This window comes from Myotis myotis, unplaced genomic scaffold (genome assembly GCF_014108235.1).
Source record: "Myotis myotis isolate mMyoMyo1 unplaced genomic scaffold, mMyoMyo1.p scaffold_m19_p_12, whole genome shotgun sequence".
Lineage (NCBI taxonomy): Eukaryota > Metazoa > Chordata > Mammalia > Chiroptera > Vespertilionidae > Myotis > Myotis myotis.
In genome coordinates this window covers 54,095,606-54,117,906 of record NW_023416316.1, presented here as the reverse complement: position 1 = coordinate 54,117,906, position 22,301 = coordinate 54,095,606, and the positions used below count along the sequence as shown (strand labels likewise).

The following is a 22,301-nucleotide window of genomic DNA, read 5'->3' as shown; positions in this document are numbered from 1 at the left end:
CGCGCACTCTGCACCTCAGAATTTGACTTCAGCACTGCGCCTCCTCTGAGTGTCCGTATGCGTTTCTCTTTCCTCCTAGTTGTAGGACTTCCACTCAGCCAGCGTTCCTGTGGTTCTGGGTGATGTCCATTCCGTTTTTTAGTTTCACTTTTGAAGTAGTTGTTCAAGGCAGCAAACTCCGGCATTAACCTATGCCACCATCTTGGTTCGTGCTTTAGTCCTTTTTTAGATCGATATTTCTATCTAGTATCATTTTTCTCCTGGTTGGACTTCTTTTAACATTTCTTGTAAATGTGGATTTTCTGATGATTAATTCAGCTTTTGTAATTAAAAGTGTTTATTTTTGTCTTTACCTTTGAAAGATATTTTTTACTAGATATAAAATTCTAAGTTTGCAAAGGTTTTTTTTTTCCCTTTTACTATTTTAAAGAACTTATCCTATTCTTTTCTCATGTACATCGATTTTGATAAGATATCTGCTGTCATCTTTATCTTTGTTCCTGTGTACAGAATGTGCTTTTTTTTTTCTTTGACTGCTTCTTAGATGTTTTTCTTTACTACTGGTGTTGAGAAATACTGTTAATGTTTCTTACACTAGAGGTTCATGGATCTGTAAGTTTATAATTTTAAACAAATTTAAATAATGTTTTAGCCATTATTTATTCAAAAATGCTTTCTCACTTGTCCTCTCTTTCAGGGACTCCGGTTAGACCATTGGCATGAGGTGCTCTAATTTGTCCCTTAATTTACTAGTGCTCTTTTAATATTTTAAAATTCTTTCTTCTCTGTGTCAATTCTGAGCAGTGTTTATGGATTGATCAATCTCATTATAGGTCATGTTTCCCTACCCTTCAGTTTGGGTTGGATGTCAAACATTGTGAATGTTATTTTGTGAGGTGCTGGATAGTTTTTTTATTTATATAAATATTTTTTTGAGTTTTATTCTGACAGGTAGTTATATAACTTACACATCAGCTTGATACCTTGGAGTCTTGCTTTTAAGCACTATTAGGGCAGGTCTAGAATAGCTTTTACTCTACAGCTAGTTTAACTGTATGACTAAGGCATACATTTTTAAGTGTCCATTTTGAATACCCTGCATTTTCAACAAGGACTCTACTCTGACAAACTGTAAATACACGCCCAGCCCTGTGGGAGCTCTGAGAACTCTTCATGTTACAGGATTCCAGTGGTTTCCTTGTGGAGTTTTATCCTATGCATGTGCAATATTATGTTCAGGAACCCCTATTCAGATTTCTGGAGATATTTTCTGGATAGTCCTGTGTCTCTGTATGAAAATTCAAGTTTTTCTGGCCTCCCCAAACTCCAAATTTGTTGTCTGAGTTCTGCTTGAGTTCTGTTTACCTGCACTATGGTCCATTAAAAAATTCTTCAGACTTTGGCCTGAGTGGCTCAGTTGCTTGAGTGTTGCCCCATGCACTGAATGGTTGCAGGTTCAATACTCAGTCAGGGCACATACCTGGACTGTGGGTTTGATCTTCAGTCAGGGAGTATACAGAAGGCAACCAATCAATGTTTCTCTCTCTCTCTCTCTCTCTCTTCCTCTCTCTCTCTCTCTCTCTCTCTCTCTCTCTCTCTCTCTCTCTCTCTCTCTCTCTCACTCTCCCCCCCCCCCCCCCTCGCTGAGGATTTCAAAAACAAATCTTCAGGCTTTTATCATCAGGATGAGTTATAGGAATCATCACAATTATTTTCTCCTCCTGGATCACTGTCTGTTACTGCCTGTATTCCACCACCTGAATATACTTTTATCTGATATTTTGACCAGTTTGCAGGTTATTTTCCTTGAACAGCAAGATGACAAGTCTGACCCCAGTTACGTTAACATGGCTGGAAGTTGAAAGCCTGCAACGAGGATTTCATTTTCAACCATTTCTGTGTAAGTTGTATTGTGGAAAGGCAACAGTTCTATCAAAAGTCTGTTTTATGTCTTGGCCAGATTTTGTTTTATTTCTAGATATATTCACACATATGTCAAAATATGAATCAATGCTGAATAAAAAGTACACCTAAGTACTCATATAGACAGAGTCTAGAGAAATTCTAAAAATCCACATGCTCATGTATTATAATAGCTATCTTCACATATCCCTGAGCTTGTAGGTAAGTCTACAGTGATAGCACATGACATTAATATGAGAGGATTTGCAATAACCTTGGAGAAAATAAAAATGAAAGGCAGTTATGTTTATTTTAACATATAGTTTTGAAATTTATTTTAGAACAAGAATAATCCTTTCAAGAAGGAAAGGGAGAAGCACAACAAATTTACATCCCGTACCACATATGCTTTTGAATATATTTACTTCGGTGTGAATGAAATCTATGTGAAAGTTTTAAAAATTTAATTAAACATTTCTTCAGCACACCCTGTGTTTCAATTAAGAGTGGTGTTAGGAGCCAAAAATAGAAAACACATATTTCCTGACTTTAAGGAATTTACTATTTAATTGGGGAAATATGATAGGAAAAATAATCAGGTAGAGCTAAGTGAGTATAAGTGTTAGTAGTAGACTTAGGTCTCTGTAGTCTGTAGAGAATTCAGAATTGTTGATATACGTTATATTTGCAAGAATCTGATGGGATTCCATTGGGATAAGGAACCTTGTTGAGACTGAAAGCAACACAAGGCATCATGCCCTGCAACCTGCATGGCCAAATGCCATTTTCATTCCTCAAAAGGGGTATGGCTCTCAGTGGCATCCTTTGCACTATTCCCGGGCAAGGAGAGACTTAAGTTGCTCAGATGGAAGCTGCATTCAGAGCTCCCTGCTCCAGCTGTGCTTCTGACAGCCATGGCATGCACTGGAAACCGATATTCTTTGTTTACTTGATCCATTTCTAAATCACTTACCAGAAGGTTTTCTGTGTAAAGTCTTAAGAGGCACTCTAGGGCAACTTAAAGTACAGCGGGTGTGGCTCTGTGTGAGAAGAATCTCTGAGAAAGAAGAGCTTGGTGGACAAAGAAGATATACCCTTGGCCTTCAGGCCATGCTGAGCAGTAGAGGGGATCACTCCAGAATTGTTTCACAAAATGTAATTTATAGGAGAGTGTCATTTGTATTCTATAAGTAAATAATGTGAGTATGAATATTATAAATTTAATGTTGACCTAGTTCTAACACTATGTATTGCACCAGAAATAAAATGCCTTACAAACCAACAGGCGTTCCTTCCCTTTTCCATACTCCACCTGTGGTCCCATGCATGTCTTCTCCTCTCACCCATCTCTCCCATCAGGGTCCTGTTTCCTGGCCCCTCATCTCTCTTAACCATTGTTTCCTTATTTGTGTGTGTGTGTGTGCATGAGGGAGTAGATTAACATTTCTAAAAGATTTTATTAAAATCAGTATTTGGACATCTAAATGAAGGCAGTCTTCCACATCAACATCTTGAGAAACGATGCAACATGCTAATAACACTGTCATTGCTCATAATCTTTCTGGAATCCATCTTTCACAAATAGGTCATGCCATAAACATATTTAATTTCAGTTTTTAAAATTGAAATTCTATTTATAAACAAAATTTTAGAAAGGTGTTTAAATAAATTTTTCACTTATGTCACCTTCTAATGACTTGATTATTTCAGAAACTCTAAGAAAAAAATAACTTTTGCTTCTTATCACAGTTTGTTAAGGTTATCTGAAAAAGGAGTTTCCAAATCATTTCATAAATGATATCATGACACCCCAAAGTTCTGGCCTCTTAAAATAAATGTGATGTTTAAAGTTTTTTTTTCTATTTGAGCGCATAGGACAGAGTTCCCATATATCCCTCCTCCCAACCTAACACAATTGTCCTTATTAATATCTTGCACTGATGTGCTGTATTTGCTATGATTAATGAACCAATATCAATACATTATCAGTAACTAAAGTCCTACTTTACATTAAGGTTCACGCTTGACATTGCACAGCTTATGGGTTTTGACAAAGGCATAATGCCATTTACCTGCCATTACAGCACCATCAAAATAGTTTCAACACCTAAAATCCACTGTGCTTCACCTGTTCATCTCCCTCCTCCTCCTGGCAACCACTCACCTTTTTACTGCTTTGATGGTTCTGCCTTTTGTAGAATGTCATATAATTTCCTATCTATCTAAAGAGAATAAATTCCTTCATGGTTTTCATGTCTCAATAGCTTAGTTATTTTATCACAGAATAACAGTCCATTATATGAATGTACCAGTTTATTTGTCAATCACATATTAAGGGGCTTCTCGATTTCTTCTAGTTTTTGGTAATTATGAACGAAGCTGCCTAACATGTGCAAGCTTGTATGTGGGCATTAAGTTTTTAACTCAAATGGGTATGAATGCTGGGTCATGTGTTTAAATATATATATATGGAAGTATCTGCAAAATATTCATCTGAAGAGTTACTTGTGTACAATAGACGCAACCTTTAAAAATTCCACAATAAGAAAACAACCCAATTTAAATATCTGCCATTGTTCCAGCTATTTGTTGAAAGACTATCCTATTTCTATTAAATTTCCTTTGTTTGTTTTTCCTAAAGATCAGTTGGCTACATTTGAGTGGGTCTGGGTTTCTTTTTTTCTGTATTTAAAAAGTAAAACTTACTAGATTTTAAAAAATGAAATGAAATACAATAATATACATTGTTTTATAAAATGAAATGAATATATATAAATGAAATGAATAATATATATATATATTATTGATTTTAGAGAGGAATGGAGAGGAAGAGAGAGAGAGAAATATCAATGATGAGAGAAAATCATTGATTGGCTGCCTCCTGCACACCCCCTACTGGGGATCGCGTCCAAAACCTGGACATGTGCCCTTAACTGGAATCAAACCTGGGACCCTTCAGTCCACAGGCTGACACTCTATCCACTGAGCCAAACTGGCTAGGGAAAAGGGTAAGCTTAGTTTTGTGAGAAACTGCCAGACTTTCTTGCACAATGCTTGTGGCGGTTTGTGTCCCCACCAGGAGTGGAGGAGAGTTCCAGTGGCTCTGCACCCTCACCAGCATTTGGTGGTGTCAGTGTTTTGGATTTTAGCCATTCTGATAAGTGTGTAGTATATCTCATTGTTGATTTAATTTACAATTTCTCTTATGCGATGTGATGTTTAGAGTATTCTTACATGCTTATTTCCCACATATATATCTTCTTTGGTGAGATATCTATTCAGGCACCTTTTGCCCATTTTTATATTGGGTTGTTTTCTTATTGTGGAATTTTTAAAGTTTGTGTCTGTTGTACACAAGTAACTCTTCAGATGAATATTTTGCAGATACTTCCTCCAAGTATATGTATGCCTTGTCTTTCATTCACTTGACAGTATCTTTCAGAAAACAGAAGTTTTTCTTAGTAAAATCCAACTTATTTTTTTTATATTTTCAGTGTTGCATCTAAAAACTCCCAAACTGAAGATCATCTAGAAGTTCTCTTATGTTATCTTCTAGGAATTATATAGTTTTGCATTTTTCACTTCGGATTATGACCCCTTTTGAATTATGTTTTGTGAAAGATGCAGGGTCTGTGTTTGGATTCATATTTTTGCATATGAGCGTGCCATTGTTCCAGCTATTTATTGAAAGACTATCCTATTTCTATTAAATTGCCTTTTTTTGTTTTTCCTAAAGATCAGTTGGCTACATTTGAGTGGGTCTGGGTTTTTTTTCCGTATTTAAAAAGTAAAACTTACTAGATTTTAAAAAATGAAATGAAATACAAGGAAAACACAAGTGATTTATAAAAGAGAAGGCTTCCATTTTGTAGACAATTGAATGAAGTTGGTTTTGCTCCCTTGTTTCAGAAATCTCTCCAAAGCAGCAGTGATAATGGCAGATGCAAACACAGGTTATAACTTTGATGACAGTGGGAGATTTTTCTTTCTACTTTAAATCACAGTATCTAAGGAAAGGATTGCCAGGTGCAGTGCTGGTTAAATGAGGATGCCAGGAGACACCTAGATTTTTTATGTGGGGCTGTGAATCTCTAAAAAGCTGGAATTCCCCCGAGTTTGCACAACCTCCTAGGAACAATGCATTCTTTGGAAGGAGAGGAATGGGTAATTGGGCTAGTGGCAGAAACTTTGCTCATAGCTGTTTTATACCACAAAGAGTACACACACACACACACACACACACACACACACACAATCCTGTGCCATACCCAGTATAAACCAGAAAGAATTTCTCCTATTTTGGAATGCTGGCCTCCCATGTATGAACTTCTTTAACTGGGTAGAGAATACACTTATTTCGTTCAAAGATGACTAATTTTTTTTTTTTTTGAGATATGGCAAAAAGTCAGAAAAGGAACTTCTTAGAGAAAGCAGCAGCCAAAGAATAGTAATAAAAATATTGCCTGAAACATAAGAAAATTGTGATCAAACATAGGTATGCATTTTAAAATTTTAATAAAACACTTGCCTTTTTATATTAAAGTGGATCAAAGCTGAAACGTGAAGACTCAGATAAGTTGCCAGTTTCACAATTTTGATCTAAAGAGCCGCAAGGAAATGGAAGTACTAGGAGCCACTGAAGATGCAAGTACCTCCCAGCTCCTTCATAGCTTAGGTGCAGTTATCATGAGGTGAATATGATTTAAGAAGGGTCATGATCCAAGCCATCCCTCTCCAGTTCCTCCTCCACCTGCCCACCTTGGCATTGGCCTTTCCTTCCCCTAACACAAGAAGTGAGAAAAAATGATACTCCTCTAGGTTGGCTGGGCACCTGTGTGCCAGCATGACCAGGACCACCTGGAAATGGCTGCTCTGGGGACCTGGCCTAAGCTCCTGTCCGTTTCTCAGTTGAGGTTTGTTGAATGTTGCAGAAAACGTGGCTGTGAAGACGTTGGTCAGATGAACGGCTGTGCCTGGGAGTCACAAGTCACAAAACTACTCGCCTGGGGAGAGCAGACACAGTACTAGGGCCTCGGAGAATGGGAGTAAGTACTTTTAGTCCACTTGGGGGGGAGGATGTCGAGAACACCAATGTTTTCCTGGGAAGGCAATACCTTTTGATCCAGTAATTCCAAGTCTGAGGATTAGACTCCATGAGAAATCATCTGGGTGACACCAGCACGTTAACCTCTGAGAGCTGCTTTCCCTCGCAGTGGAGTGCATGGAATGATGTTGGCACCGCCAGGGGTTAGCAGTGTTAATGTTGGGAAAGTCCTTGGGTACAGTGCCTTGCAGCCTCTGGGCTGGGTTGCACAGTTCCACAGGGCACCGTTCCCAGTGTGGGTAGCGCTGGAAGCTGTGGAACATGGAGGCCCTAGGCAGCCAATTAGGACAACTCCTGTTGGCATTACTGGCTTCTCCTTTAGACACAGGACAGGAAATACAGTCTTTGCTCTTTCTGTTTCATTATTGTTGCTTTATAGCCTCTACATAGGCAGCAGGGTTCATTTTAAAAGGGCCTAAGCTGATAAAAGAGGTTCCCTGGTCACAGTCCCCGTTTTTCTTAACTAATTTGGGAAAGTGAATGAATTAAGGGACTTGGATCCCCAGTTTCCTCACTGGTCAAATGAGAGTGTTAGACCAGATAATCTAATACTCTTTCCAGAATTCTCTGATGTACAGCCTTTTATCCCACCTAGTACAGCTGCCCACAGGAATCTTGTTCTCAAAATGGCAATGAAATGCATTGAACATGAACTCCCAGAGGATAGGGGAAATGGGTCAGACTTCTGCAAATGTGGCATCTAGGAGCTGGCAAGAAAAGGAAGCTGTCAGACTACCCCCACCCTTCCTTGATAAAGTACCAGTTCAATCTGCTTAATAATTACTGCAACTGTTTCACAGAGAAAAGATCAGTAGTGAGAGCTCAGGGAGCAAGCAGGTTATGGGAAAGTATTAAAAACTGTGCTTATAATTAAAGCAGACCCTCCTCGTCCTCTTTTTCATCCTCCTCGCCTTCCTCCTCCTCTTTGTAATTTGAAGGAGTTGAACAGTTGGCTCAGAGACCTCAGGAGGGGCTGGAGCCGTGTCCAGTGGGAGCACACCTCTGTCCCCATCTCCCCGCAGTTGCCCACGGTCATTAATGCAGAATGAGGACACACATAAGCCCCTTGAGAAGGAAAACCATCACATCCACTCCCACTTTCCTAACAGGTTTTCTAAATCTTCAATAAGTTTTTTGTTAGCTGGGAATGAATGTCTGAATTTAGGCTTCAAAAATGTTCCCCCCCCCCACCCCAATCTGTATAATTACTGTTGTTTTCCTGAAGCCTTTCAAAATACTATAATTAACAGATTGGCAGATAACCCATATAACTGCAGTTAAGGCAAATATAGTATGCAGCTGTCTTTGCATTAAGTGATTAAATCAAATAGCATAGTTTTGAAGTGCATTTATAAAGCATAAATTTACCTTCTGGCAAAACTGTCTTAAGTAACACACCCTACACCATCTGTTCACTCAGTATTAATACCATATTTCCCAGGACGATAGCTATGGAGAGCAGAGCTACCAGCTGTGCAGAACCACGAGGTGCTGAGGGATCCTTTCGAATACTCAGCAAGTTTTGGATCCTCTTAAGAATGCTTGCAGTGATAGTGCATCTGAAATCGACATGCATATAGACACATACATGCACATACACCCATGTATATGCACATACATGCACATGTACGCCCATGCACACACACACACACACGCACACATGCCCCACTTCAGGATACAGATGACTGTATACTCCCTTTCCATGACCAAGTCAATACACTGGTATGAATTTAAATGCATTTATCCAAGCACTTATTCCTGCATTCAGTTATTCATTCAGTGGTGATTTATTCCATGCCTCTCTTGGTCTGACTAGGTAGTAAGTGGTAGGGATTACAAAGGTGAATGGGGTGCCGAGACCGGTTTGGCTCAGTGGATAGAGCGTCGGCCTGCGGACTGAAGGGTCCCAGGTTCGATTCCGGTCAAGGGCATGTACTTGGGTTGCGGGCACATCCCCAGTAGGAGATGTGCAGGAGGCAGCTGATCGATGTTTCTCTCTCATCGATGTTTCTAACTCTCTCTCTCTCTCCCTTCCTCTCTGTAAAAAAATCAATAAAATATATTTAAAAAAAAAAAAAAAAAACAAAGGTGAATGGGGTGGCCCCTGCTTTCATGGAGTTCACAGTCTAGCACAGACATCTCAGTAATAGACTAACTACAATAAGTTGTGGTGGTTTTGAGACAGGATAGAAACTCAAGCAAACCTAACCTCATGTATAAAATCAACACTTACACATATTTTGCAGTTCAAGAACATGGACAATAAAAAGGTTCAGTTTTCAGAAATATTTCCAGAACCTGCCGTGAGCAGCGGTTGGCTCAGTGATCAACACAGAAAAAGACATTAACAATCTGGGAAGGAAAACCTAAGCTAGCTGGGAAAAGGAATGCTAAATTGGATGATTCAGACGATTGCACATGCTGTTAGAGATTCTGAACAAGGGCTGAGAAATGGGAAGCCTAAGCTGGTTCGTGAGGCAGTGGTCAGCAACCCTGGCTGCACATTCCAACCATCTGGGAGTCTTCAAACTCCCCAGGGCCAGGTCCCACACTGTATAAATTAGATTAGGAAATCTGGGGAGGGGGCTTGGACATGTCTCTCTTATTTTTACATTCCTGAAGCCATTTGAATGAGCCTTGGGCGTGCAAGGACGGAGCTTACGAAGTCATAATTTGCAGTTAGGAGGGAGTGTGCAGGTCACCGAGGCCAGGGTCCTCCTGTCATAAATGAAAACATAGAGGTGCAGAGACAGGAAGTGGATTTCCACAGGAAGTGGTCTCACAGCTAACTCAAGGCAGATAGGGAACCAGTTTTCCAGTTTCAATACGGGGGGGGGGGTCTTTTTATTTCATGTCACTTTCCCGATTTTCAGCATATAGTGAACATCCAAGCCAACTCCAAAACGTTAATTTTGTCATCAAAGTTTTCAAAATGAGAGTACTTTTGGGGATGAAAGCAAAGAGCAAGTATACAAATGAATTAGGTGGAAATAAAAAATCAGATATTATTTTGTGAAGGAGAGTGGGATTAGGCAAGTATTGTGGTCTACCTAAAACACCATGAATGCAAGCATCTAAGCTCATCTTTTCTTATTGTTGTTATATGCTAGTTCTTCAGCAGCATCACTTACTTGACCTTCTGGGGGACTGTTACACAAAATCTTTTCTCCCCAAGAACCCATTTCTCTTAAGGGAACTGTAATGCCTTCTCATTAGGTAGCCCCAGAGCGTTCTGTTCTTGCGGTTTCATATAAAAAGATACAGACTTGCCTGGCCAGTGTTGCTCAGTGGTTGAGTGTTGACCTAATGAACTAGGAGTTCACGGTTGGGTTCCTGGTCAGGGCACATGCCCAGGTTGCAGGCTTGATCCCCAGTGTGGGGTGTGCAGTAGGCAGACAATCAATGATTCTCATCATTAACGTTTCTATCTCTCTCTCCCTCTTCCTCTCTGAAGTAAATATGTGTGTGTGTGTGTGTGTGTGTGTGTGTGTGTGTGTGTGTGTATATATATATATATATATATATATATATATCCTTTCCCCTGATTAAGTCTGAGTGACACAGCTGCCAGGCTGGCCTGCAGGTTGCAGGCTGCCAAAGCAGATCTTCTGAGTTTTGTTTTACATTAACATTTATTACTGTATCAGCAGCTACATTTGATGTGCATGTAATTTATTAGCACTCTTTATCTGGAGGTAGATCCAGATTCCATACTTCTTATGAATCACATACCCTCCGGGCATCTTTTTAATCTAACTTTTGTTAACTGTCACTTGTAAAGAACATTTCATCTTGCCAATTCATAAAGAAAACGAGTATCTGGCCTACCCCAATATTTTTCATTTTATTAGTCAATGGGAGTTGGCTTTAAACTCCCCAGCTTATAATTTATAACCGGAACAGGCAATTAAATCATTTTAGGATGTGTTCAAGCACAGCTCAAAGTTTTAACGAGGCAGTTCCCTTCTCTCAGAGCCCCTCCCATCGAAAAGGCTCTCACGTTTTAACGAAGCAACGGTTCTCCTTTTCTGTTTTTCCTTGGGGTCACATGTGCATTGAAACACTGTATGAGAACAGTCATGTGGGAAGTGCAGTGAGTCTCCAGGAAGGAAAAAACAAAACAAAACAAAACAAAGCAAAACAAAACAAAACAAAAAGGGAATCCCTTGAGGTCATATAAAAATTAAGTGAAAGGATGGCACAATTATTTTGACAGCAGGTGGGATCTCTAAGCTGTTAATTAAGAGACTAACCATGAAGAACATGAAGACTCAAGTTTCCAGAGGTTTACTGATTCTCTGCTGGTATTTTGAAGAGATTTGATTATACGGTACTATTTTTAAATCTCATTTTACAGCTTTAAAAAACGACAGAGGAAGCACCTGAACAACATGGTCATCCCTGAGGGGACAGGGGTAAAAACCACTGTGTGCAAGGTTTCCATTGTACATCATTCAGGGCTGTGTACCCTGTGGACCAAAGACTGCTCATTGTGAGAATTAGGTGATAAAATTAAACATGCCCATGCTAGGCCAGATACTACATCAGGCGATTTGCTGCCCTAGGCAGCAGGCTGATGGGATACATAGTTGGATGGACAGACTTAAGAATTAAGAGATGGGCAGGCAATATGAGTACTCAGGTAAATACATACAACCAGTATTAGCTAGCTAGGCCATCTCCATGCCAAATAGGAAAGAGCGAGAAGAACCAAGAGAATTGCAAAAATGGTGGATGGGTTATACCCTCACTAATGACCATGAAAGTAGCGCAAGCAGCACTCTGAGCCCTTTCTGGCAGGGACTTTGTCTACCCACAGCATCTATCCCAGTACTTGTCATTCAGTAGTGGGAGTTCAATAATGTTGGAAAAATAGAGGTGGAAGAAAAGGAATAAAAAAGGACTCTTAGATGCAAAAGCCATCAAATTCCATATCGGTGAACAAGAATGGGATTTTCCATTAGAGTTGAAAAAAATCAATATAGCAGAAGGAATACAACTAAATTAGAAATAAATACATAGATATTACTCTAGAAAGCCTGGAAGAGGCCTTCATAAAGGGAAAGCAAATTAGAGACAAGGCTGAAGTGTGGGTGGAATGTGCAGGGCTGTGTGGTCCATGACAAACCTGTGGGGCCCAGTTTCTTATATAAAATGGAGAGTTAAACTAATGCTCCCCTTAGATCCTTCCCAAGTTGTGAGGTGCATTTTTCAATGCCTGTGCTCCATTCTTATCTGATTCCCTGGAAATAAACGTGATGATTTTCTCTGCAGGGGAAGGGAGGCAGAGAGCAGAAATATTGGTCATTATATTGTTTTCGAGCTACCTTGTGATTTGAAACATTTTTCTTATTTCCCAATGTGATTTTTTGTTATAAGCAACTCTAACATGCTAAGTCTCTGCAGGATTTCTTAAAAGTAACACCTGGAAAAATGGATTTGAGACAAAAATTGCTTTTAAAAAAGTCTCCAAAAACACAGCTATATGTTATGTTTTTGTGACTATGTGTGTCAGGTGCCAAAACCTTTGTATTCTTTCTTTATGAATGATAATCATTCAGTAATATTTAGTACAAGAGGCCCAGTGCACAAATTTGTGCTCCAGTGGGTTCCCTGGCCTGCGGGATCAGGCCAAAACTGGCTCTCCGACATCCCCCAAGGAGTCCTGGATTTTGAAAGGGCACAGGCCAGGCCGAGGGAACCCACTGGTGCACAATCAGGGCTGGGGACAAACACGGGAGGTTGGCCAGCCGGGGAGGGACCGCAGGAGGGCTCTAGGGCACGTCCAGCCCTTCTCGCTCAGTCCAGATCAGCTGGACCCCAGCAGCAAGCTAACCTATTGGTTGGAGCGTTTGCCCCCTGGTGGTCAGTGCACATCCTAGCAAGCAGTTGAGTGGCATTAGCATATCATTAGCATATTACGCTTTGGTTGGTTGAACAGACTGGACGACCAGACGCTTAGCATATTAGGCTTTTATTATATAGAATGGGGCTGTATGATAGAGGCTTATTCATTGTCTTAAGCTTTCAAGTCAGGAATTTTCATCTCCTCAGTCAAGAAGCTGGTGAGGTCCATTCTTCATCCCCACACTGGGCCGTCTGCACTTTCCAAATGCAATTCAGACATTCATGCAGCCATAGATGTCCTCCTACACGTTCACACTGATGCACTCACAGAGTGCAGAGTGGGGAATACCTGTGCCCACAGTACTTGTTTCTATTCTGCAGAGGGCTGGCAACAGAATGTCCCTGTTAGAAAGTGACAATTACACATTGACTTTTCAGAGAGGAAATGACGAATAAGGGAGACGCACAAAAAGTCAACAAAAGGCCTGGTAAAGCAAAACACGGCAGGTTTATCCCAATGGAAAAATGCTTGGAAGAGAAAGAGAACTTCAGTGGCATCTGCTCACCCAACACTGGGAGGGGCTCAAAGTCAGAGTAAGGGCTGAGGTTAAAGGACTCGCTAGAGGGTCACCAGGCGAAGGCTGAAATGGGGTGGGGCCAACTTGGAGTTGGTCCTCAGCAGGTCAGCATTATGGGGCAGTGACATTAACTTGCAGAAATAATAAAAATGGAACACTCTATCTTGGTTAGGACAATCAAGCGATAGGTTTGCAAGACTGTGTCCCATGGATTATTGAGCTTAGAGCTGGCTAGATGCACTCAGAAAATAAATGGGATCTTCTGAATAAAGACATTTCAGGTCCTGTAAAGCTACTATTGATTCTGTTAGTATTTTTAATAATAACTACTATTTATCAAGTGATGAGGGATTTTTACCTCTGCTTTCCAGGTAAAGAGATGGGAAAAAAAATAAGTAAAATGACATTTCCGAAATTATGCAGCTGGTATGTTACAAGGTAAGAGTTTCAAATCATGATATTAGTGTGATTCTTTTATGTTTTTTCTTATCCTCACTGGAGGTTGTGTGTGCGTTTTTTAAATTGATGTTTTAGAGAGAGAAGGGAGAGAGAGAAACACTGATGTGAGAGAGAAACATCAATCAGTTGCCTCCCATACACACCCCAACTAGGGATCGGACCTCCAACCTAGGTATGTGACTAGGAATGGAACCCCAAACTTTTGGTGTACTGGGTGATGCTCCAACCAACTGAGCCACCTGGCCAGGGCTGATTCTTTTAATTATGTGGTTTTTAAATGTAGTGTGCATTTTTATTTCCTTGGATTTCCCCCAATATTACTTAAAACCCATGACAATGTTAGAACCACAGTTGTAATAAGAAGATCCCAGTGGTTTTGCCTAAAGCAGAACCTAATAAAACTGTTGAGAAGTTGAAATTTTTTACTTTGAGGAGGTGAGTAGGATGATGACAGCCGTTGAAACAAAAATCTGTTCCTCTCTAAGGGATTTCAAGATAGTAGGACTGATAAATGGACAATTTCTTAAACTATATTATTAGTAAACAATTTGAAACTTATAGAAAAGTTGCAAGGATGGTAAAGGCTCCCCCAATACCCTTCGCCCAGCTTTACTTAGTGTTTATCATTTATCCAATTTGCTCTCTTTCCAACCCTAACCCTAACTCAACCCTAACCCTAACCCTAAACCAAAACCAACTCCACACCAGTGGGCTCCCTGATTGATTTTAAAGGCCAAAGGACTCCCGTAACTAAAAATATCCTTCGAAGTTTAAGCAAAAATGAACTTCAGGAAAACTATTTCCAGGTGAGAAGAAGAAGAAGCTCTAACAATGGTTCATTGACTGCATTATTCAAAAACGTCAACATCCTAAAAGACAGATATCAGGAGACTAAAAGGACACAATGTAAAGTACACTAAAGGAGCACAATTAGTAGCACCATAGGTTATTCTTGATGGGTCCCGCACTGGAGGAAAAACATGCTGTACGGGAATTTCCAGGTGGGTTAAGGGACAAAATTGAGATAGAGATCAGTTAAGAGTGTCCATGTTAAAGTTACGCAAGTTGATAACTGTAGTGGACTATCCTTTTTCTTAGGAAATCCACACTGAAGAGCTTAGAAGCAAAGGGTCATGATGGATGCAACCGCATTTCAAAAGTTTGGAACAAAGAATAATGTTCATAGAGATAGGGTTAGGGTTAGGGTTAGGGCTAGGGTTAGGGTTAGGATTAGGTTTAGGGTTAGGGTTGGATTGGGGTTAGGGTTAGGGCTCAGTGGTTGAGGTCGACCTATGAACCAGGAGGTCATAGTTCAATTACCTGTCAGGGTACCTGCCTGGGTTGTGGGCTCGATCCCCAGTGTGGGGCATGCAGGAGGCAACCAATCAATGATTTTCTCTCATCATTGATGTTTCTATCTCTTTCTCCCTCTCCCTTCCTCTCTCTGAAATCAATTTTTTAAAAACATATTTTTAAAAAAATGATCAGTCAGGGATACAGTTGGGCCACACATGATCATGCCAGAGATAGGATGAATGAAGGGCATGCTCTGAATAGAAATGTGTTTACTCTGGAGCGAGAATCGGTCGGGTTGGTCAGTCCTTCGTGGGCAGGCAGCTCTGCAAATGGTATTGAAATAGAAGGAAACTGAATAAGAGGAGCTGGCATCTCCTCAAACTTCATCCCAGGGATGGAAAAGGTTTGGGAATTTTGGGCAAGGTGTGACTCATTAGCATTAACAAAGGAATTGTAAAAAAAATCAAATAGGGAAATGATAAAGTGCTTGAGTTTTCCACTTAACCCTAACTCAATCTTAAGAATTAAGACCATAAGTAGTATGGATCCTTAAACATCCAGCTAGCATGGGTAGATAAAACAGACAGATACACCATGTTATAAATGGCCCCATCAGCTATGTTTTAACAACTTTATGGAGGTGTAACTGATACCCCCAAAACTTCACATATTTAATGGATACAATTTGATAGGTTTGAACATATGCATACACTTGTGAAACCATAAACACAATCAAGGTAATAAACATATTCATCACCTGCAGGGCAGGGCTGAGTCTCTGAAAACCTCTGATCAGATACTATCCCATCTGTGCTCAAGGATGGAGCAGACATGTTCCTAATGATCTGAGAATCTGTGCCTTCAGCAAGGGACTGCTGGTGGGAATATCAACTGAAGACCTCCTGCAGGAAACCTTTGTAACTTGAGTTTTCAGAGAAGAAACAATAGAAAATTATTTTTTATCCATGTTAAAAATGAGTAACAGGGATGAAAAACTGATCTTAATTGGTTTAATCCAGAAAAGCATATTATTCATGAATGGTGAATGAATGCAACTTGCCTAGAGAGAGCAGTGAGAATTAAGTCCTAGACTCTCATTCTTTTCTTGTCTTTCAGCATCAATCCAGAGCCAGGAAGAGGATCAAAGGTAGAACATTGACAGGTAAGTTTCTGCCCATCCAACTCTGTGCTTTCCAAGGATTAACTTTAAACTCTCCTTTCCAGGTCCTCAGTCTCTGAGATGTCAGTTTCTGGAAAGAGACCTTCTCAGAAACAGCCTTCAGTAGGGAGGTCCAAGCAAGGACCTTAAGAACCTGGAAGGTGCTCAGATTCCCTGCTCTGACCACAGGAATGAGAGAATGATGGAGCTGGGCGATGGGGCTTCCCATGCGGTAATGGTGTGAGATGCAGTGAGCATTAGGCAGGGTAATCAGGCAAACAGCACCCATAGGATGTGTGCACATCGAGAGATGTATTTAAAGAACTGGTTCGCTTGATTATGAAGACTGCAAGTGCGGAATCTGCGGGTAGGTGAGTGGGCCAGAAACCCAAGAAAGAGCTGATGTGGTTCAAGGCCGAAGGCCATCTGTTGGAAAATTTCTCCTTCCTTGGGGGAGGTCATTCTTCTGTTTAAGTCCTTTAAGGGACTGAATGAAGGTCACCAGCATTATGCATGGCCATATTCTTTACTCAAATGCACTGATTTAAATGTAAATCTTATTCAAAAGTGCCTTCACTTAAAAAAATCCACTCTGTATGGGTGTTGACAAATGCACAGTCATATATCTTAATTTTTTTCTATAACTATTTTGTTTTGCCCTAACAAATTTCAGTTTCCACTTAATGTGACATTTGTGACAAATCTTTCTTTTTTTCCTTTATTGCTCCAATCATATTACTAACTTTGTTATCTCCGCTCATGCCTTTATTTGAAATTATAAAATTGTCCATGCTTATGTTTCTGGACTAGAAAAATAAGTTTATAATATCATTATTCTGAAAGCATTAATGTTAATTTAATTATCAATTAAGCTTACATAGATATCATGATAACCTGTCATGTTTTTGTAAGAAATTCAAATGAACACATTACAGTGCTACATTGGTGAATAGAAGAAAAAGAAAGCATTTGATCTGAATCCATTGGCACTGACTAAATCAACAATTATAAATGGCACTAGAAAAGATGGGCCAACACCTCACACATAGTACAATACATTACAAGATGCAACCGTTAGAGCAAAGTGGAAGATGAACATTGTATTGAATTAAAAAATAGTTCACAATGTCTATCAATGGACATTTAGGTTGCTTTCAGGGGTATAGTGAATAATGCTGCAATGAGCATGAGAGATCAGATTTCTCTCTGAGATCCCAATTTCAGTTCCCTATATATATATACATACATACATACATACATATATACAGTGGGATTGCTGGATTATATGAAAGTTCTATTTTTAATTTTTTGAGCATCCTCCATACTGTTTTTTAAATATTTTTATTGATTTCAGAGAGAAAGGGAGAGAGATATAGAAACATCAATGATGGCAGAGAATCATTGATCAACTGCCTCCTGCACACCCCACACTGGGGATCGAGTCCACAACCCAGGCATGTAACGTGACAGGGAATCGAACCGTGACTTCCTGGTTCATAGGTCACTGAGCCACACTGGCCGGGCCTCCATACTGTTTTTTATAGTGGCTACACCAGTTTACATTTCCAACAATAGTGCACAATAGTTCTCTCTTCTTTTTAAAACAAAACATTTTTTAATTGATTTTAGAGAGAGGAAGGGGAAAAGAGAGAAACATCAACGTGAAAGAAACATTGATTGGTTGCCTCCCACACACGACCTGACTGGAGATTAAACCTGCAACTTGGGCATATGCTGTGACCAGCAACTGAACCTGCCACCCTTTGGTGAACGGGACAGTGTTCCAACCAACCAAGCCATGCCAGCCAGGGCTACAGTTCTCTTTTCCCCACATTCTCACAAAATCTTGCTGGTTTTTTAATAACAACTCTCCTCTGTGGAAGACATACAGATGTCCAACAGGTACACGAAAATGTGCTCAGCATCACTAGTCATCGGGGAAATGAAAATCAAAACCACAATGAGATGTCACCACCTCAGCTGTGGGCCGGGGCTGCAAACTTTCTAAGAAGCCCCCAGCCAATATCTGGGCATGTGTCAGGGATCCTAGCTCCTGGCCATTTGGGCAGACTGTGTCTACTCAACAATCTTCTATTCCCAGTTCCCATTGGGTGTGCTGCCCAATCCTGCCCCCTGCCTGCTTGTCTGCCCCAAGGGTCAGATCTGCACTGCCATCCTAGGGTGTTCCTTGCCCAAATCTGATTCCTTCTTCATCTTTCACGGGCATGCCCACCCTCTCCCCCCATAAACCTCTTGCTGTTCAAATTCCATTTTCGTGCCTGCTTCCAAGTGACACAGTTCCTTCAGTTGTGTTCCTTTTCTTCCCCGCTGTGGTTACTTGAAAATTTCAGTGTTTCCCATCCCTTCTTGGGGACATTTTTAGATTTTCTGGCTGTAGAATCCCACATATTCTTACACATCACATACTGTAATCTATTTTGCTAAAGTCTATATTATCAAGAACTCTAAAATAATCTATGTTCCCATCTTCTAAAGTCTCCCCCCCCCTTTTTTTGTTAATCCTCAGAATTTTAAATGTAACCTAACTCAAATAATTCCAGAGTCGCAGCCACCTTGCCCAGCCTCCTCCTTGTATAGAGGCTGTGATTGAGCAGAGAGCCAGAGCAGTTAAGTGACTCATCGCCAATTGCTAGAACTATAAAATGAATTTCCTTTATAAATTAATTGTCTCGAGAGAATTTCTCCACTCTCATGACATTTCTAATCAGGAAGTGTCAGCTCCTGGCACTAAGCTGCTCATTTACTCATCTTATTAAATTACTTTCTAATATATTTAACTAAGATTATTTTACTCCCTGCAGTTTGATAGATTCGCTCCCTGTATGTGATGAGTGGCTTCGCCTCGAGGGTATATATTCCATATATTCCAGGGAAAGCTCTTTGCCCATGGCTAGATTAGCAGGTAACAGGATGATCATGGAAAGCCCATTGACATATGCATTCTTTAATGAGGCTAGGCCAGCAAGTTAATACAGAGTGCAGTATCCAAAGGCACAAGGGGATGGATAATGAAAAATGAGTTGATGTAATCTATAGCATGTTTTCTGAAAGCGCCCTTAGTTTCTTTGTGCTATCCACAGGCCCCGCCCCCTTCTTCATCCAAATGGCCACTGCTCTGATTGTCCATTATGCGATCAACAGTTAACCCCAGGGGACAGCATCTAGGATTTCCTAGGATGGCTTTATCAGCCTCCTTCCCTGCAGACTGTGTGGTGCATCTTGGGAAGAGAAACTCAAATTAACTACCAAAAGGTAAGATAGAACTGGGGGGTGCCTCATCAGACTTGGGTAGGAGGCAAGGAGGGTGGCAGTTTATAACAATTATACTTTATGGTCTTGAAAGGATTAAACACATACACACCCAGTTAATTTGCCCCCCAGGAGACATGCAAGCGATTATCTTCCCTTAAGTAATTCTGTCAAATGTATCCATGCTTTCATTAACTGCTGAAATAATTTTTTCTATCCATTGTAGGGTTATACTGTATTTTTTTGTGTTAATAAGTATTTATCCTCTTACCTTATACTATTACAATCATTAACTGTGGTGTGTAAATGTACTAGTTATTACTGTCTAACTTTTGTTGAAAAAAAGCACAATAAGAGAGTGAAGGTGGAAAAAACATCACACACAAAGCTTGCAGCCAGAGTTTCCTGCCAAGTAGCAAGGCACTGAATTTCTGACATTTAGTTCCTGTACCCAACAGCTATGCCCTGTGGTTTTATTGAAAGAGAATACTGATCAGCCCAGGGAACATAATATTCTTGAGAAATACACATCTTGGAATTTTGAGAAAAAAAAAGAAATTGGAAGAAAATATTCATGAGTTCCTTTCCTTCCCTTCCCTCCCTTCCTTCCTTCCTTCCTTCCTTCCTTCCTTCCTTCCTTCCTTCCTTCCTTCCTTCCTTCCTTCCTTCCTTCCTAATGGGGAAGCATTCACTGTGGACCAGGAAGGCATCAGATGTAAGATACAGGTAAGATATGGTAGCTTCTGGTCAGCATTATCCATTTATAAAATTGGTTCCCACACACACACAAATAAAAAGGGTTCAGTGTCAGAACGAACCTTAACCATAAGGAAAAGTGAAATTAAATGCTGGTAAGTGATTTAAAAAAAAAAAAAAAGGCATTCCGGGGCAGCAAATCCATGTATACATGGCTCAGCTACTGAAAAAGGGTCTCCTAGCTGTCAAAGCACTTCAGGGAGATTGTGGGTAAGCAGTATCTTGACTATGACTTTTATACACAATATTTTAAATGAAACAAAATCTGGGGGAAATGTAGCAAGTGCTGCCTCTTCACTCTGCAGTATGTTAATATGTCAGATTGGTTGTGCAGTTGAACAGCTTGAGGGAATGGCAGTATTTTAATAATATTTTTTATGTTAACCTGGCCTTTAGAAATACTCTGTTTACCTGTAAGATGTTATTAGCTTAAGTACCTGAAATGTAACTTCTATAGAGATTTATCCCCCATTGTTTATTATTTGTATTAGCAGAGTAGCATTTGTCTATTTTTAAGGAGAGGAATTCGGTTAGATTTGGGGAAGGGAGTGTTGATTATGGAAGGATAAAAACAAGGTGACTGTAGGGTTGTCATGGTTGAATATATGGGATCCAGTAGTTCTTTATCATGTCACTAAAGGTCTGGTGCACGAATTCATGCACGGCCTGGCCGGTGATTGGAGCTCATTGGGGCTGTCTTGCCTAGTCCCGATTGGGGCTGATCAGGGCCAGCTGGCCAGGGGGAGGGATTGTGGGAGGTTGGTTATGGGAGTTCACTAACCAGCAGGGGGCAGCTCCTACATTGAGTGTCTGCCCCCTGGTGGTCAGTGCGAATCATAGTGACCAGTCGACCAGTCCTTCGGTCCTTTGGTCGCTTAGGTTTTTATATATATAGATACTTTGTGACCATGAGAACAAAAAACAAATGTTGACTCAGTTTCTTAATATTTGCAAACTAAAGGCAGCAATAATGGGGCATCTTGAAATATATATATTATATGCAGTCTTATTTTTTTTTCTTTCTTTGTTCTAAAAGCCATTTCACACACACTATTAAAGAAGGGCCATTGACCCAGATCAAGACTCTGAAGTACAGAAAGGTGTCTGTGCTTAGCTCCAAGCTGCACTTATTTATGCTTCTTGTGCATGGTGTATTAAAGAAATCTAGCCGAGACTGGTTTGGCTCAGTGGATGGAGCGTCGGCCTGCGGACTGAAAGGTCCCAGGTTCGATTCCGGTCAAGGGCATGTACCTGGGTTGTGGGCACATCCCCAGTGGGAAATGTGCAGGAGGCAGCTGATCGATGTTTCTCTCTCATCGATGTTTCTAACTCTCTCTCTCCCTTCCTCTCTGTAAAAAAATCAATAAAATATATTTAAAAAAAAAAAAAAAAAAAAAAGAAATCTACATGTTTTTACGCAGTGTGGCTCAGTGGTTGAGGGTTGGCCTATGAACCATGGTTTGATTCCTGGTCAGGGCACATGCCCAGGTTGCAGGCTTGATCCCCAGTGTGGGGCGTGCAGGAGGCAGCCGATCAATGATTCTCTCTCATCATTGATGTTTCTATCTCTCCCTCTCCCTTCCTCTCTGAAATCAATAAAAAAAAAATATATTTTTTAATCTACATGTTTTTATGACATTTCTTGTTTGTCCTTTTTTCATCAACTAATCTGTCTATATATGAACAATCTAAATTGCTTGATTTAAAAATGCCTTAATCCAATATCATTGGGAAGCGACTCTCCAGCAGCTGCCCGGCCCCTCTCAGCAGCATCTCCTCGGAGACGGATGGAGGTCTTGTCCACCACACTGAATTATGCATGGCTGGACGGAGATTTCTTGGCAGGAAAGAAAATGTGATACGGTCAATTAACGTTAAATATGGACTAGGCTTTCTCTTAGGACATGAATTAAAGAAAGAGGCTTCTTTT

The 22,301-nt window shown here is 40.3% G+C and overlaps 1 long non-coding RNA gene across 1 annotated transcript; it reads left to right on the top strand.

Annotated features, from left to right (window-relative positions):
* Positions 1-1,800: 1,800 nt before the first annotated feature.
* On the top strand, positions 1,801-20,345 carry LOC118666877. Its single transcript, XR_004971090.1, has 6 exons — positions 1,801-1,900; positions 6,834-6,947; positions 13,803-13,869; positions 16,303-16,348; positions 19,447-19,618; positions 20,301-20,345. It is a non-coding gene; the product is annotated as an uncharacterized LOC118666877 (long non-coding RNA).
* The last annotated feature ends 1,956 nt before the right edge of the window (positions 20,346-22,301 follow it).